The 18,802-nt window shown below is 43.1% G+C and overlaps 1 non-coding gene across 1 annotated transcript; it reads right to left on the reverse strand.

Moving 5' to 3' along the window:
- Nucleotides 1-14,942: 14,942 nt before the first annotated feature.
- On the reverse strand, nt 14,943-15,013 carry TRNAG-GCC (transfer RNA glycine (anticodon GCC)). Its single transcript has one exon. It is a non-coding gene; the product is annotated as a tRNA-Gly (tRNA).
- Between the last annotated feature and the right edge of the window lie 3,789 nt (nt 15,014-18,802).

Consider the following 18,802-nt stretch of genomic DNA (forward strand, 5'->3'; position numbering starts at 1 on the left):
TTTTCATGCTGTTTCCTACATTCAGGATATAAATACAGCAAAACAATAGCTTGCCTTTCGTGTGTCTTTGCTATTGTTTGTGGGATGAGCTCTGGGTGAAAGGACACTGAGACTGTATATAAATAACTTTGGCTCTGAAATTAAAGGCTTTTTCTTTGCCGCTGCAGGAAGTCCAAAAGAGATTCATTCCTTTTTTCTTGGGGAGTGGGTGAGAGAGACTGATTCGTTATTTTGCTATTTTATCAGCAAGTTCACAGGAGCCTAGGAGACTCATCTTGGAGCACCATTTTGTGTTCCTCCTCCTCCCTCCTTATTCCCCAGAAAACCATATAACTCTGTGCCATAAAGCCATGAAGCTCCCCAGCCCGTGAACTCAGGGTGCTGGGGACGCAATGGGGGACAGAGGCTGCTATTCTGAGGAATAACTAGGTGTGGTGGATAGTGGTATCTAATACTTTCCCCTCCCTGTTTTACAGATCAGGGAATTGAAGCCCTGAATGGCAAAGCAATGGTCACATTCCTAGCTCAGGGTAGAATCAGAACTTAAGCCCAGGCCTTCTGTATACCCCCTCCCACCATCTTATCCAAAGTTCTTCTCTGCCGTGCTACCCTCCTCTTCTTCCTCTCTAGGCTGCCCCTGATGGCAGGGAGTACTATTAGAGGAGTCAGTGGATGCCAGGCCTGGCAGAGGGCAGGCTGACAGCAGGCATCAGAGGTAGTAGAAGCCAGAAGGGCCAGGATCAAGGTTCAAGGCCTGGATAATAGAGCAGCCAGAGTCTGAACTCAGATCCAATGGGTCACCAAACATTTCAGAAATGGGTAGTCTAAATGAGTCAGAATCAATTGGATGGCAAGAGGTTTTTGAATTTTTCTCTTTTTGGTTTCTTAAGAGAATAATTGTTCCAGAAGTCATGCAAGAGGGCTGGAGGTGTGGATGACAGTCCTCCTTCACTGAGCACCAGCAGTATTCCTAGCGCTGTGCATTGTCTCGGGTAATCCCGGAGCACCTCTATGATGTAAGGTTTATTGATCTCCTTTTGTAGACGAGGAAACTAAGTCTCAGGGAGGTCATATAGCCCAAAAATATTAGGGATGCTTTTGAACATGAGTTTGTTTGACTCTAAAACTATGAGTCTTTCCACTAAGCCACATGGCCTTCCCACAGTACTTCCCAGGGTTCTGGGGGCCCTTATCTCAGAACGCTGCCCTTCTACAGTGGACTTTTTCTTCTAAAAGGAATTTTTAAATTGTTATTGGTTCATTATCCATTTTTGTTAGACTTAGTCCCAATAGGACCAATGGAGATTCCCCAAGGGCTTGAAAAATTTCTGTGGGAGGGCCTGGCCCTTCCTCTGACCTCATTTAATATATCCAGGGGGAATGTCTATGCCCCTACACCACTCAGCAAGCCAACCCTCAGAGAAGATGAGGGCTTATCATCCACGCTCTCAATGGTCACTGGCTGGGTCATCCCAGAGAGGCCCCATGGCAGAGTGGCCAAGAGTCACTGACTAGTTGAAGACCTGCTCTGTCGTTTGCCATCTGTGGGATCTTAGAAAAGGCACTTAGCCTTTCTAAGTTCATTTCTCTCATCTGTAAAGTGGAATAATATTACCTGCCTCATAAGGCTGTTAGAGAATAGGGGGTACAGTGTAGTTTAAAGTCAGGAAAGGTGTGCATCAGGGCTGTATCCTTTCATCATACTGATTCAGTCTGTATGCTGAGCAAATAATCTGAGAAGCTGGACCATATGAAGAGGAATGCAGAGTCAGGATGGAAGGAAGACTCTTTGACAACCTGCAGATGATACAGCCTTGCTTGCTGAAAACCAAGAGGACTTGAAGCACTTACTGATGAAGATCAAAGACTACAGACAGCCTTCAGTATGGATTACACTTCAACATAAAGAAAAAAACAATCTTCACAACTGGACCAATAAGTACCATCATGATAAATGGAGAAAATGTTGAAGTTGTCAAGGATTTCATTTTACTTGAATCTATAACCAGTGCACATGGAAACAGCAGTCAAGAAATCAAATGACGTATTGCATCAGGCAAACCTGAGGCAAATGACCTTTTTAAAGTGCTAAAAAGCAAATATGTGACTTTGAGGACTAAGGTGTGCCTGACCCAGGCTGTGGTATTTTCAATTGCATCATATGAATTCGAAAGCTGGACAATGAATAAAGGAAGATCGAAGAAAAATTGACACCTTTGAACTATGGCGTTGGCTTGGACTGCCAGAAGAAAGAATAAATCTGTCTTAGAAGAAGCACAGCCAGAATGCTCCTTAGAAGCCAGGATGGTGAGATTTCGTCTCACATAATTTGGACATGTTATTAGGAGGGACCAGTCCCTGGAGAAGGACATCATGCTTGATAAAATAGAGAGTCAGTAAAAAAGAGGAAGACTCTCAATGAGATGGACTGACACAGTGGCTGCAACAATGGGCTCAAGCATAACAATGATTGTGAGGATGGCGCAGGACCAGGCAGTGTTTCGTTCTGTTGTACACAGGGTAGCTATGAGTCGGGACCAACTCAATGGCACCTAACAAAACAACGACAATAAGTGTAAAGAGCGTAGAGAACTGCCTGATAGACCAGAAGCACTATCTGAATGGTAGCTAATAATACGCTTAGCTGAGTAATAGTATGCTGAGTCAGGAGCTGTTGTTTTGTTGGTAGTTGTTGAGTTGATTCTGAATCATGGCAACCACACGTGTGCAGAGTAGAACTGCTCCATAGGGTTTTCAAGGCTGTGATCTTTTGGAAACCGATTGCCAGGCCTTTCTTCTGAGGGACCTTTGGGTGAGATCAAACCACTAATCTTTCAGCTAGTAGTCCAGCACTTAACTGTTTGTGCCACCCAGGGACTCCGGAGTCCGGAGTAGGACTGATTAACAACCTGAATTCTAGAACCAGCTATCACTTTAGTTGAGCACCCAAAGACACCTTGGAAAAAGGGCCTGGTGATCTACTTCCAAAATATTAGCCATTGCAAACCTTATGGGGCACAGTTCTCCTCTGACACACACGGGGTCCCCATAAGTCAGAGTCAACTTGGCAGCAGCTGGGTACCGGTAGTCTCCTAACTAGGCACCAGACAAGGAGCTTTACATACACTATCCCTAACTCTTACAGGAAACTTGTTACAGAAGCATTCTTGTCTCCGTTTTACAAATGAGGAAACTGAGGCTCCGGAAGGTCAAGTGACTTGTACCAGTTCACACAACCAGAAGTGGCTGACCAGTGTCTGAATTCACGTCAGTCAGGCAAGAGTCTTTCCACCAGTCAGACAAAATCCATCTGTAAACATAATTTCTTTTATTATTTTTCTTTATTTTTTTTTCAGCGGTAGTGCTGGTTGGGATCTTGGTTGTAAAAAATAAACAGTTTGACTTTGATCAAATGTTTCCTAATGTGTTTCGGGAGCTGAAAACAAAGTTAAGGAAGAGAAACATTGTTATCTACCCGAGCCACTGAGGCCCACACCCCTTCTTGGGAGTTTATCCTTGACTGACCTAACCTCAGCCCACATCTACCGGATCTAAGTGGAGTGAGGTTCCTGACCGGTCAATAAATTTTCATGGATTCAGGACCCACCCTCTCCGAAACGAGGTTCAAAACGATCTTTATCCAAACCTCTTTATTATATAATGTTCTGGCATAGGGAACTGGTGATGATGATGATAATAATGGTGAGAATAGTAACAGCTACCATTTCCTAAGAGCTTTCTAAATGCCAGACTCTGTTCTAAGCACTTTAAGTATATTTTCCCACTTTATCCTCAAAACTGTGTGACGTAGGGAATATATTTAGCCCCCTTTTACAGATGAGGAAATTAAGATGTAGAAAATCTAGGTCCCTAGCTCAGGGTCATAGTAGGACATAGAACCAGGATTCAAATTCCTGCCTGACTCCTATTTTACCTGCCTTATAGGGTTGTTGAGAGAATAAAACTAGTTAATATATGCAAAGGGCATAGAGGATTGCCTGATACACCATAAGCACTACCTAAGTGCTGGCTATAAATATGCTTTGGGGGGCTATTCCCCTGAGTCAGGAGTTGTTGTTAGTTGAGTCGATTCTGTCTCATGGTGACCCCATGTGTGCAGAACAAAACTTTTCTATAGGGTTTTCAAGGCTGTGACCTTTCAGTAACAGATTGCCAGGCCTAATCCTCATAACCATGTGATGTAGGGAATATTTTTAGCCCCCATTTACAGATGAGGAATCTAACAACAATAGGTCATATGACCTCTGCTCTCTTTTGGAAGGGGCTGACCAATGTAGAGCCTATTAGCCAGAGGTTAGATGTGAGAGGAAGTCCCTAGGTAGGGTAAGCGGTTAACCCTCTGGGCTGCTAATGGGAAAGTTGGAGGAACCCCGGAAGAAAGGCTTGGCAATCTACTTCTGAAAAAATCAGCCACTGAAAACCCTGTGGAGCACAGTTCTATGATGCATATGGGGTCACCATGAGTTGGAATTGACTTGATGGCAACTGGCTTAGATGTGAGAGAGGTCTCTCACAAAAGTCTCTCGAATTCTACCCTGAATTCTTGAACCTTGGTGGTGATGACAAGTTCTACTTGAATCTCCCGAACTCCTTAGAGAGTGGAAGAATTAAGACTTCAATTACTAACAATTGTTTCAAGTTGCGCTTGAATGTTTTTCAGACGCTAAACAAAAAAGTCCCATCCAAATAACTCGCTTCTCTCTTAACGGATCCTGGGTTAAGTGTTAAGGATTCTAACTTCCTCCTTTGTTCTGAGTTAGCTAGAAATATTGCTACCAGTAGTAGAAATGAGAAGTTTAGATTTATATGTGGAATGACTTTTAACATCTCCCCTCCCCCCCAATGCCCCGGAGTACTGTTCCAATGAGACAGCAAATGTATCCAACCACTTGTCCATTCAATCATACAGTAAATATATTTGAAGCTCCTAGTATTCTCCTGGTACTCGCTAGATGTTGGGAAGGAAGAGAGAAAGATGAATACCACATGCTCCTGTCCTCAAGTTGCTTTCAAATTTGCATGTACTGGTCATAGTTCAGTTTTTGCCAAATCCAAAGAAAAAACTCTTCAACTGGGCCCCAAAAGCAAGATCCGGAGAAACTCAATGGCATGATCTTATTATCTGTACTACTTTCAGGAAGAGTAACCACCGCACTGTAGGGTTCTTTTATGGCATGAATCATAAACCAGATCAACAGGTATGGCAAAGGGCTTGGCAGTTTAACAGCTGTTTCTGTAAAAGGAGACAACTAGCTGGTTAGAGGAAATGCCTACACTCGCCCCCAGCCCGACTGCCCTCCCTCATGAAATCCATCCTCTGAACATTCTTTTTGTTTTGACTCCAGCTCCCTCCCTACCCAGCTAAACCACACAGAGAGAATGAAGCCTGCCATTTGCACACAGCTTTGCCTTTTCTGCTGTTTACTTTGCTAAGACTCTTCACCCTGTCAGCAAAGAAGTTTCCAGCCCAGCCTATGTGCTAATAATCTCCCTTCTAAGAGATAAGCGCACCACCTGAAACAGATTGGAAGGCAAAGGAACACACCGAAAGTTGCTTTAGTACCTGCGCCTCTTTGAAGATGCCTCAGTGCTCAGGCTTTATTAGTTGGGGAGGGGGGGAGGGGAGAGGGGATCTGGTTTATAGGTTTTAGAAAGTCATTTAGAAATTACTAGAAACTCCTTGGTGAAAACGGCCAATGCGTGTGCTTGCCAAACACACCCTTCTTGCAGCAGAGGGACTGACAGAGAAAGGCGAGCTGGGAGGGCATGCCCAGAAGTTTGAGAGGAAGAACCTTCCAGTGAGCCTGGACTTGACTCAAATGTCCCAAGTTCTAAGAGGTAAACCAAACTTCCACATTTGAGATAGGAGGGCTGTCCTGAGAATTTTACTCCCAAAAATAAAACAAAGCAAAACGAAACAACTCAGATGAAAGAAATGTCACCTTTATATTCTAACATCAAATTAAGAGCCAGCCATTCCACTCCTAGATCTATATCCAGAAGAGTTGAAAACAAGTACTCAAATACTTGCACATGAATTAGACACAACCCAAATGTCCATCAATGGAGGAATGGATAAACAAAATGTGGTACAGACATACAATGGAATATTACTTAATCTTAAAAGGGGATGAAGTATTCCTACATGCTACAAAGTAGATGAACCTCAAAAACATGCTAAGTGAAAGAAGCCAGACCAAAAAAGGTCACATGATTCCATTTATATTAAAATGCAGAAGAGGTAAATCCAGAGGGACAGAAAGCAGATTGGTGGTTGCCAGGGGCTCAGGGGAGAATGGAATGGACAGTGACTGTTTAATGGATATGTGTTTATGTCTTGGGGGTGCTCAAAATGTTTTAGAACTACAGAGAGGTAGGTAATAGTTGGGCAAAGTTGTCAAAGTACTAAATTAACCACTGAATTGGTCATTTTAAATGGTTAATTTTATGTTACATAAATTTCACCTTAATTTTTTTTTCTTTAATCAAATTAAAACTAACTCTGTGTCCCCTTCTCTCTGGGGCAGGAAATTTATTCTTGGTCTTTAGGAAGTAACCCTCTACCAAAGATAATGTAAGTTCCTTTTGGCAAGGATCTTGTCCACTGTCTGTTGTCTGTTCAGCAGCCCTTACACTCTTTGGTGACAGAGCCCAGCCCCAGTGCCGTCGAGTTTCCAAGGAACCCTAATTTTATTCAAGTTGGAGCAACAATATGCTCAAGCCCAGATGAACGCAACATGATTAGTCTATGCCGAATACAGCAATCCTACTCTTCCTTCCTAGCTAGAGCGTGGGATGGCGTGTAACAGTGGATTCTGGGATCTTCTAGGGAAGAGTTCTCACCTTAATCAAAAGAAAACCCTGTGAGGAGAAGCTCCATTTCTTCTGCCTTGAACATATCCATGAGAGAGCATGATGTTTAGATCTACAGCGGAGCCATCTTGTTCCCATAAAGGGGAAGCCAAGAGCGTTGCCAAGGAACCACTCGGTCCCTTGACTTCATTGTGCGGTTAAGGTTGAGATAAGCAGTCTCAGAGCTAAGCCCTTCCAGGAGACCACCTGCTCTGGCTTATCCTCCTACACTGAGGAGAATAGGCTGCACATTCTTCTGAAATTGTCCTTGATAACTGTAGAATGGGCCAGAAATTATACTTAACAAGATAACTACGGAACAGCCATAGCTGGTCTCAACTGGTTTTAGCAGGTTTTCTATGCCATCTTAATGCTTTAAGTGCCCTATTAGCTAAAAAACAACAACAACAACAAAAAAACCATTGCCATCAAGTCGATTCCAACTCATAGCAACCCTATTAGCTCATTAAGTGCAAACTACGTGGAAGCACCTCACCTCTGGGTGGAGACTTAACATGCTAATGAAGAAAAATCGACCTCTTCCTCCATCCCAGGGGATTGAACCCTTGCCTAGAGAAAATGCATAGTCATTCCCAAGATCTGGGCACCTGTGGGAAAGTCAATCCTGAATATTCATGATAAATTTGTATTTCCTTGTGAGCTCTTGGTAAAAGCCCACCTCCCCAAGCTGCCTGCAAGCAGTCTTAGAGGCAGCAACCCCGACTGCTCCCTTCCTTGTACAACGAAATAAAAGTGCCTTTCTACTCTCCCACCTTGACCTCTTGTTTATCGGCTGTAACAAGTCACATCAAGCAATACCTGGGGTTTCCACCTGGCAACAAGGTTATCTAACCTGGAATTTCTTGACATGTGAGATAATGAACGCCTGTTGTTTAAACCAGGAGCCCTGGTGGCACAGTGGTTAAGTGCTTGCTGCTAACAGGAAGGTCAGTGGTTCAAACCTACCAGCTGCTCTGAGATAGATGTGACAGAAGCATCCTTAAAGATTTACAGCCTGAGAAACCAGATAGGGAAGTTCTACTCTGTCTTATCAGGTCGCTATGAATCAGAATTGACTGGATGGCAATAGATTATTGTTTAAGCAAGCTAATTGATTCCGACTCATGGTGACCCCATGTGTGTCAGAGTGGAACTGTGCTCCACAGTGTTTTCAATGGCTGATTTTTCAGACGTAGATCACCAGGCCTTTCTTCCAAGGCACCTCTGGGTGGACTCAAACCTCCAACCTTTATGTTAGTAGCTGAGTGTATTAACCTTTTGCACAGCATAGGGACTCCTCTTGTAATTGGGTATTCTATTACTTACCAGCTGAAAGCATTCTACATTATATAGTCCTTCAAGTCCAGAATACTGGGGAGAACCCTCTGGTCTTCGATCTTCACTGGTTACCATTGATATTGTCTGAGCTCCCACGGTCCTTTTTACCAAGGTAGCTTCTTGGTAGCTCGTTTCTGTGTCAAAAGTGGATAAGGATGGGGTGGAGGGGACTCTGCTGAAGACTGCTGCTCTGAAGCCTAGTGCTCAGTGTTTCACAAAGCCACCACCCTGACAGTGTCCTTGGCTGCTTCTAGATCCTGCTGGAAAGCTTCAGAGCAGCACTAATGCTGCAATGGCCTTGCCTCCAAGACTGGCTCCACCAAAGCATGTTTTAACGGTATCAGACCCTTCCCAAGGTTTTTAGGCAATAGGCATTTCTGACTTGTAACTGGATCTTTCTTCCCAGTTCATTTGCTCAGAGCTGAGAAAATGGGTCCTGAGGCAATGGGTGGGCCAAGCTTTAAAATGACATCTGGAAGCTCGGGCCCAATGGTGTGGTTGAATAACTGCCACAGAACACTCCCTTTAGTCCTCAGGTTCCTCCACCCATCCTGCCCCATGCAGGATCTCACCGTCACACATCTGTGATACCGATACATTCTCAACACTCCTATCCCAAGACATCGGGCCTCCAAGGACTCTCCTAATGACCAAGGACATTTCTTTTACCTGAATAAAGTGCCTGTTTACCTTGGAAAAACTAGCCAGAAAGTGGAGTGAAGGGAGATCAAAAGACCCGGAAGGGTGACTCATAGGGTGAAGATTCTGTCCTCTCCAGAAATTTTCCATGGCACGGCCTTGTCCATCGCACAAGGCATTTCTGGTTCTTCAAAATGGTATTTTTAGAAGCAGGGTTGTCACAAATCAATAAGCATAATGTTCACCTGAAGACCGTTTTATTTTTTTAAAGCATATTTCTGAAGACTACTTCCTTTGTTTCTAATTTCTCAGGCCTGAGGTGGGGCCTAGAGATAGCCATCGATATTCAGCCATCTCAGGTGATCCTGATGTGGGTAGTTCATGGGACACACCCTTCTGAACTTGGAGCCAGGCATTTCATTTCATCAAAAGCAGCCTCCACCTTCTTCCCGTTATCAGTAGCTTTTTTGTTGTTGTTTAAATCAGACTTAAAATAGCTTGGCCAGAGGTTTTGCAAAATAGTCAGCAAAAGTACTTAGTGTTTGTTGATCCCAGAACGTGAAGCATTAAACGAAGGTTCGAAAATGAATCTAAAATTACTTCTGAGAGGAGATTTTCTAAAGGTATTGCATACTGTGTGGGAGCTCAGCAGGGCTCGTGTTTGCTAGAACATGTGTTTTTGCAGCTTTGTAAACCCTGTGCAGTTTTACTTCTCCCATCATTGGAGGGAATGTCCCAGGGGAGCTCCTCTCTGCAAATTAATAGGTTGCCTTCTCTGGCCCTAATAAAGTCCCTTCCCAGGGAAAACCTCTCTGCAATTCGTTACAGACCAGGATCTGGTTAAAAGGTCCCAGCCTGGCAAGCACCTCCCAGTAAACAGAAGGGGTCACATGATTTATCGGGTGCTGAGTGTTTGCTGGAAGGCATGTGGTGCAAGGTTACTGTCCAGTCAAAGGGAGAGAAGAGAAAAAAAACACAACAAAAAAGTCCCATTTATTGTGTTTGGAAAGGAAAATCCCCTCCTGTGTGTGCACTCCCCAGGAGGTACTTGCTGACCAGAGCCTGCAGGCAAAGATTGATACTGGTGTTTCATGTGGCAGGCTGCCCTGGAGGAGGCTTTTGGCAACTCTCTGACCATCTGTGTGGCAGGCAGCTCCTTCCTGGAAGAAGTTTCTTTCCAAATGTTTCCTGAGAGTTTTCTCAGATATTCCTGTTTAACAGGGGGTTTCCCTTGACCAGGTCCATTTTTTTCTTCTGGTGACCTGAAAAACATTTACTTAATATTTGAAGATAAACCTCCCACCTCACAAAAGAACCCATTTTCCCAAGACTTTTTTTTTTTTTTGCCGAGGTGGGGGGGAGACATGGAGGGACAAGCTTGAAAATTAAGAAACGGCAACGTAGTGGGCTGCTCAGGGCTCTTCTGGGGCTGATGATACCAGTTATCCAGCTGCTTTGTTATCTGCTGTGGAGTCGGCCGTTGTGACCCACAGGGCTTTCATCAGGTGGTTTTCAGAAGTAGATTGCCAGGCCTTTCTTCTTAGTCTGTCTTAGTCTGGGAGTGCCACTGAAACCTGTTCAGCATCACAGCAACACAAGCCTCCACTGACAATGGGTGGTAGCTGCACTTGAGGGGCATTGGCCAGCCTGATATGAAAGGCAAGACTTCTACCACTGAATCACCAATGCCTCCCTGAGCTGCTTTGTCCACTACCATATTTTCTGGCATTCGGAATGCTTAATATCCACCCTCAGGGGCAAGGACAGCCACAGTTGATAAATTCGAATACGACACTCATGGCTTTCCTACTGTGGAATTGAAATTGCCTTATCACCAAAATAACTTCTACGAATCAATAAGAAAAAGACTAATGGCTTAATTTTAAAATGGGCAAAAAAGTATATATTCATAGAAAAAGAAATGTAAACGTCTTTTAAATACATAAAACACATGAAAAGATGTTAACTTGGATTCTATTTTCAAATTTTCTCGGTCTTATACTCTTTCAGTTCCAAGCTACACCACCAAGGAAATTTTAAGACTAGGATTATTCCAAAATGAGACGGGGGAACTCCAGAAGGTGACTGGGCAGAGCTAAGCCGCCGCTTGGCCTCCCTCAGGGCCTCAGCACGACTGTGCGGAGCGGATGAGCTCGGCATCATTACAGGAGCCGTCCACCGATGCCGACGGACCACCCCAGAACATGCCCTGCACACGCCCTGAAGAAGAGGCCACCCCTACTCTGGTTCCTCCCTGTGTATGAACCCCCATGCCTGTCCGAGGAGGAGCCATCTTGGTGAGGCACCTCTTGGTGTGCCTCTTTGCTTGGCCAAGCAAATGAAGTTTTTCTTCTTTTACTTTTGCCCAACTCATGCTTCAATGTGTCGCCCAGTGACACATGGAAATCCAGTAACAAAAGGAGACGGTTAAAAAAAAAAAAAAAAGGGTAATTTCACTCATAGTAAGAGAAAAGCAAATTAAAACAATGTGAACTAAAAGGCAGTATCAGGGGGCTTCTGAGTTGTAGAACCTGTTCTGTTCTTTGAACTGCGTGTTTTTACACAGTGTGTTTAGTTTGTGAAGATTCATTAAGCTGTACACAAAAGATAAATATAATTTTTAATATATATGATATATAATTTATTTGACTTAAAAACAAAACTTTAAACTTAATTGGGATTTCATTTTTTAGCTGATAGAGTGGCAAAGTTAAGAATGATAAGACACTGTGTTGGCAATCATGTATAGAAATAGACAATTTGTCTATTATTGTCAGTTGCTGTCAAGTCGATTGTGACTCCTGGTGACTGTACGTGTGTCAGAGTAGGACTGTGCTCTGTAGAGTTTTTAGTGGCTGATTTTTCAGGATAGATCACCTTACCTTTCTTCCAAGGTGCATCTGAGTGTGTATTACTGATACCCACTGCTGGCGAGTCGATTCTGACTCATAGCAACCTTATGAAACAAAGTAAGAACTGCCCCGTAGAGTTTTTAAGGCTCTAAATCTCTCCGGAAGCAGACTGCCACATCTTTCTCCCACAGAGCAGCTGATGGGTTCCAACTGCCAACCTTTCAGTTAGCAGTTGGGGGCTTAACCAATGTGCCACCAGGGCTCTGTATATTATTAAAAGGAGTATAAAATGATACAGTTTCTATGGAGGACAAATAGGCAATCTCTAACAAATACACAAATGTACATACCTTTTGACATGGTGATTGGGTGATTGCATTTCTAAAATAGAAGTTTATTCAAGTAAGTAATTATTCATCTTTGTGTTAATCAAGAAACTTTTTTTCTACTAGAACTTTCTGCATAGTGAAGACAGGAAATCATTGAATAATTCTTTTCCTGGAACTACCTAGGTTATAGAGCTGGCTAAGAACTTACTGATGATCTTAACCCAAATTCTTCATTTTATGGGGAAGTTAACTCAGGGACCCTGGGTTACACAAATGTTTTGTGCTTGGTTGCTAACTAAAAGGTTGACAGTTCGAATCCAACCAGAAGTGCTGCGGAAGAAAAGCCTGGCAATCTACGTCTGTAAGATTACAGCCATTGAAGATCCTATAGAGTACAGTTCTACTCATGAAAACTGCTACTCGTGGGACTGCCATGAGTCATGTTATGGATTGAATTGTATGTGTCGACTTGGCTAGGCCACGATTCCCAGTATTGTGTGCTTGTCCTCTATTTTGTTATCTGATGGAATTTTCCTATGTGTTAAAAATCCTAACCTCTATGATGTTAAGTGCTATGGCTGCTAACCAAAGGGTCGGCAGCTCGAATCTGCCAGGCGCTCCTTGGAAACTCCATGGGGCAGCTCTACTCTATCCTGTAGGGTTGCTATGAGTCGGAATCGACTCGATGGCACTGGGTTTGGGTTTTATGATGTTAAGGAGACAGGATTAGAGGCAGTTATGTTAATGAGGCAGGATACTATCTATAGGATTAGGTTGTATCTTGAGCAGGAGCAGAGAGACAGGGGGACCTCATTACCACCAAGAAAGAAGTGCCAGAAGCAGAGCGCATCCTTTGGACCCAGGGCCCCCATGCTGAGAAGCTCCTAGACCAGAGGAAGATTGATGACAAGGACCTTCCCCTAGAGCAGACAGAGAGAAAGCCTTCCCCTGGATCTGGCACTCTGAATTCAGACTTCTAGCTTCCTAAACCGTGAGAGAATAAATTTCTGTTTGTTAAAGTCATCCACTTGTGGTATTTCTGTTATAACAGTGCCAGATAACTAAGACAAGTCAAAATCAACTTGTCAGCAAGGAGTTTAAACTCAAGCCTAAAGCAGAAAGCCAGGGCAGGCCCAGTCCAACACTCTCACAACTATACAAGAGTGTTTCTTACACATGCAGCATTGTTACATCCCTGGTTAGAACTCCCTCTCCAGGTTAAAGACCTTTACCCCCTAGAGACCTTTCCTTTATTTTCTGTTCATTATCATTTACTAGGTAGCAGTACTCTACAGCTGTCTCACTAGCTTTTAGTATACTGTGGCTACTATATCATTTTCTGTTATTCCCACTTGCTTCCTGAATAGGCTCTTGTTTTCTTATTTCTGTGTAGTCTGTTTATTCTCCCTCCCATTGTACTATCTGGTGCTGCTAGCTAATGAGCTTCATCCTGTTTTTGACAGACCAGTACCTAATTTGACAGGGTAAAATTGATCAATGAAATAAACACATGTGAAACATCTCTAAGTACAAACCCACTACAGGGAAAGATTTGCATACTGACCGTTTCCTTGCAGATAATAAATAACTTGGAAGTCAGCTTTAACAGCCAGACAAATTCTGAATGGAGAGCTCTGTTTGAATATTTTGTTCCATAAATAGAAACAAACTGCAGACATCCTGCCTGTTGACTTGACTTTTGTCATTTGAAGCTTTCAGATGTATGTTTCATTTCTGTTCTTGATTTCTCTCTTCTCTTCTTCTGCAAGTGGAATGATAGCTATAGCTGGAGAGCCCCCACAGCACAGCTAGGGCTGGAGTGATCCCTCCTCACTTACTGTGAGACCCTCTATTAACCCCTTGGAATCTCATTGCCTGGTGAGCCTTTCACTTAAATCATTCACATACTCGTGGATTTGATAACTTGACTCTAAAATAAGACATTGCATTCAACCAAATGGATATTCCCTGCTAATCAGGGGAGGGATTTAGGTGATTCAGGTATCTGAAATTGCATTTTTAAGTTTTGTTTCAAGGACTCATCCAAAAAAAAAAAAAAAAAAGCATTGTCGTAGACTTGATTCCAACTCATGACACCCCATGTGTTACAGAGAACTGCTCCATAGGGTTTTCTTGGCTACAGTCTTTACAAAAGCAGATTGCCAGGCCTTTCTTCTGAGGAGCCAGTGGGTGGGTTCAAACCACCAACCTTTAGGCTAGCAGCTGGTGGCAAACTGCTTGTGCCACCCAAACACCCCACAGACTCACAGACTTTCGGAAACAAGAAGACTTTAGAAATGGTTTAGACTTGGAGCTGATAACCTGGGGCCCCTAGAAGTCTCTAAGGTCCATGATGGATTCAGGGTTTGTATAAGTCAGGATGGGCTGGATGATTGCGGTGATATAAGCAACCCCCAAAATCTCCATGATTTAAAGCAACAAAGGCTTATTTTTCGCTTATGCCACAGATCATCATTCAAGGTTGGCTGGGGGCTTTGTTCCCGCACCGTTGCCATCTTCACTCCTGGACTAGGCTGATGGAGAAACCACCATCTGAAATACTGCTGGCCTCAGTGCAGAGGGGAAAGAAAGCTGCTGTTTATTCTTCAGCCCGGAAGTGATACACAGAACTTCTGCTTGCATTCCTTCGGCCAATGCCAGCGTTCAACACGGTGAAGAAGTACAACCCTCCTGCATGGAGAGAAACTGCAGTGGAGAACTGTCTACCACAGGGTCCCAAACCCCTCTGCTGTCAAGTCGATTCCGACTCATAGCGACCCTATAGGACAGAGTATAACTGCCTGATAGAGTTTCCAAGGAGCTCCTGGCGGATTCGAACTGCCGACCTCTTGGTAAGCAGCCGTAGCACTTAACCACTATGCCACCAGGGTTTCCAAAGGGGACAGTGGGCTGCATGGGCTGGGAATCAAACCCAGCCCTCCTACGTGGCAGGTGAGAATTCTACCACTGAACCACCCATGCGCTGCTTCATGAGCCCTTAAAATTACATGTAAACTATTATGAGAACAGGCATATGGGCCCATTTCTCTGGAGTGGTTCTTCAGGTTTCAGCCTTCCTAAAAGGGTCTTTGGCCACTCCCTCCACCAAGTTAAGATTCTAGTCCAAACTCCTCATTTTGTACAGGAAAGACTGGACTCTCTGAATTCTAGGCCTTCTGCAATCAACTCTCACATAACTCTGCTATTTAAACAACTTGCCAAAATAACAGCTAACTGGGAGCACAACCAGCCCCTAGGACTGCATTACGCAGAGGCCATGCTTCCAGGCACAGCAAAAGGTCCAGCCTCTGCTTAACCAGCTCTCTGCATCCAAATTTTATTTAGAGAGGCAGAAAAGAGGTCATGAGAAGGGTCTTTGTTTCCTGGAGGTTTCAAATCCCGAATGGCGGTTGGAAACTGGTAGAGGATCCTCCTTGGAAACTTTTGGAAAAATAACTAGTTTGAAGATATTTCAATGCCAAGAAAAATGTGACCCCTTGTCCTTGTCCCCCACTGTTTGCCTTTCCCCTCAGCCCTCTTTCCTCTGGTCAGGTAACCTGGGCTTCCATAGCATTCTTCCAGCTTCCTCATGTCTCAGTCGAACTTCCCGTTGGGGCCCAACAAAAGGCATTATCCTGGAAGAACTGGTTTTTCCATCCCTTTTCATAACTCCATTTCCTTTTCGGAACACCATGTGTTTTCCTTAATTCATTTCAACTCCCCATCCTGTCACCTCCCTACTATTCTTTACCCCCATTTCCATCTCAGGCTGGAATATCACTTAGCTTGTCAACCAGCTTAGTAATGTTCTGTTTCAGCCTTTAAAACAAACAAAAATTTAGGAATCTACTCCTCTCATCTTCTAGGCCTAAAGACCCTCTCGGCTGACCCACCAATACTAGGATTGTATAAGAAAACTTGTCAATTAATCTGCATCCTAAATTCTCTTTTCTCTTCATTCTTACTTGATTAGCCATTCTCTCAGTATTTTCCCCAATTTTTTTTTTTTTTTTTCGTTATGGTGGATTTGTATCTGGCCATAGTGGAGGACTAGCAAACCAGGCATGGTAGGAAAATTAGAAGTCAGTGAACATTGGGATTGTTGTTAGTTGCTGTTGAATTGGCCCCCAACTTATGACAACCCCATGCACAATGGAATGAAACACTGTCTAGTCCTGCATCATCCCCTGATCCATTATGGAATGGACCATTGTGATTCATATGATTTTCATGGCTGAGTTTTTGAAAGTAGATCTCCAGGCCTTTCTTCCTAGTCCATCTTAGTCTAGAAACTTGGCTGAAAGCTATTCAGCATCATAGCAGCATGACCATAACAATGCAAAAGGCTCCACTGGCAGATGAGTGGGTGGCATTAGTTGGGAAATGAACCTGGGTCTCCTACATGGAAGACAAGAATTCTACCATTGAACCACCATTGTCCCCAATGATTGGGATACAAGGAAAATAAAACGTGAAACTGAGAATTATGTGAGAGCTGATTGCAGAAGACCTAGAATCCAGAGACTCCAGCCTTCATTTAAGTATCTGTCAGTAGGAACAGATCCAGGTTTTGTAGGGTTGAAGAATTTGGGGGCCCCCAATTAGAAAAATAATTTAAAATTACAAATACATAGTTAGGTGTCAAAGTAAATATTTATTTAGAAGTGAATTAAATTACAAGTGAATATTCATGGAGAATTCCTCATCCCCACCCCCACCTCAAAGCGGGCACAGGGTGAGTATAAAACCAAAAAAAAAAAAAAAAAAATCCAAACCCGTTGCTGTCAAGTCGATACTGACTCACAGCAACCCTAAATGACAGAGTAGAAATGCCCCATAGGGTTTCCAAAGAACACCTGGTGGATTCGAACTGCCAACCTTTTAGTTAGCTGCCATAGAGCTTAACCACTACACCATCAGGGTTTCCAGGGTAAGTACAAGGGAGTGGAAATTGGAGTGGAAACAGATAGCAGTTTTAGCCAATTAAAATAAAAATATCTTGCAATTTTCACAAATTAAAAAAAATTTTTTTAATTTAATTTAAATTAAGTTTTCAAATTTAAAATTTTGCAAATTTTACAAAAACAAACACGAAATTTTACAAAAACAAACACGTGTTTGAACATATTGCTAGGGCCCCTTCCTAGGCCCTGGAAGGGATCCCTGCAAGTGACGGACCCTGAAGTGTAAGCTTCATTAGCTTCATGGTCCATATGTGAGAATCAGGATGCATTAGAGGCTGATGTAGCCAAATATTTGGAAGGTAAGTCATGTGAAGGAACCAGCAGTTACCACCTAAAATCTGAGGCAAAGTCCAATATATATAAATTCTAAAAAAAGTCCCCATCAGTTTTTTCTCCCTCTCCCCCTCCAAAAAAAAAAAAAGTTACTGCTAATGGCTTAATACCCTGAGCCTCTAAGGATTTACATTTTAAAGAGAAGTAACCCAATTGAGAGGAATATCTCCAATTTAGGTATCACCAATACTGAGAAGGGATAGGTTTTTCAATGCTGAGACACAGTCTTTTTTTTTTTTTTTAAATATTTTATTGAGTTTCTGGTGAAAGTTCATAGTAAATTAGATTCTCATTTAACAATTTCTACACACATTGTCCAGTGACTGGTTATATTTTACACGTAATTCTTATTATTGCCATTCTGGTCGTTCTGTATCCATTATTCTTGCTTCCTTACCCCCCACCCCGAGCCCTTCTCATCTTTTTCTTAGGGTAATATGATTGTTTGTTTGTTTTATAAGATAAGCCTGTACTCACAGGTGATATTGTTTATTGTATGAGCCAATCTGTTATTTAGTTGAAAGGTGACCTCCAGGAGCAGGTTCAGCTCAAGGTTTAAAGGGTATCTCAGGGCAATAGTCTCAGGAGTTCCCCAGGTCTCTGCTGGTCCAGTAAGTCTGACCTTTTTTTAAGATTTTAAATTTTGTTCTACAATTTTCTCCCATTTTATCCAGGACCATCTATTGTGGCCCCAGTCAGAATGGTCAGTAGTGGTAGCCAGGGACCATCTGGTTCTCCCGGTCTCTGGATAGGTGAGGCTGTTGTTCCCACAGGCTGTTGGTCCCATAGACTGGTTTCTTCTTTGAGTCTTTGATTTCCTTCTTTCTCGTTTGCTCCAGATGAGGAGAGACTAATAGGGGTATCTTAGATGGCCATTTGTGAGCTTTTAAGTTCCCAGATACTACTTAGCAAACTAGAATGTAGGACATAAACTTTATAGACTATGCTGTGACAATTGACTGAGATTTCCCATAAGACTATGGTCCTAAGACTTCCAACCCAATAAACCAATTCTGCAAGATATTTGGTTATATCTGGGAGATAGCCGTGACTGTGCCCCCATGTGCTTTATTATATGTATGAATATATGTGCAGTACTCACAAACATTTATATAGATATGCCTACAGATATACCTATATAGGTTCACGAGGCATGGAGTCTTGTCCAGTGTCCCACCATCACACTATGGGACACCAGGGATAGGAAAAGGAGGGTTAATGAGTTGCAAAGTACAGGGCCTCGTACAGGCATTAAGTGAATTAAGAGCATGGAGCCCCAGAGGTCAGGGAGGGAGGGAAAGATAAACTGCTTTCTTTGCCTGTTGGCCCAGGGCTGGTCCTGAGACTCCCATTCTGGTGCTTCCTCCCCACCACACATTCTGGTTCAATCTACTCTGAATCATCACATGGATCCTCCCATTTGTAAGGTTAGACAAAAGGATGTCCTCTATCTTCCACACAAGAATAGTTGAGA

The sequence above is a fragment of the Loxodonta africana genome, chromosome 2 (assembly GCF_030014295.1).
Source record: "Loxodonta africana isolate mLoxAfr1 chromosome 2, mLoxAfr1.hap2, whole genome shotgun sequence".
Taxonomy (NCBI): Eukaryota; Metazoa; Chordata; class Mammalia; order Proboscidea; family Elephantidae; genus Loxodonta; species Loxodonta africana.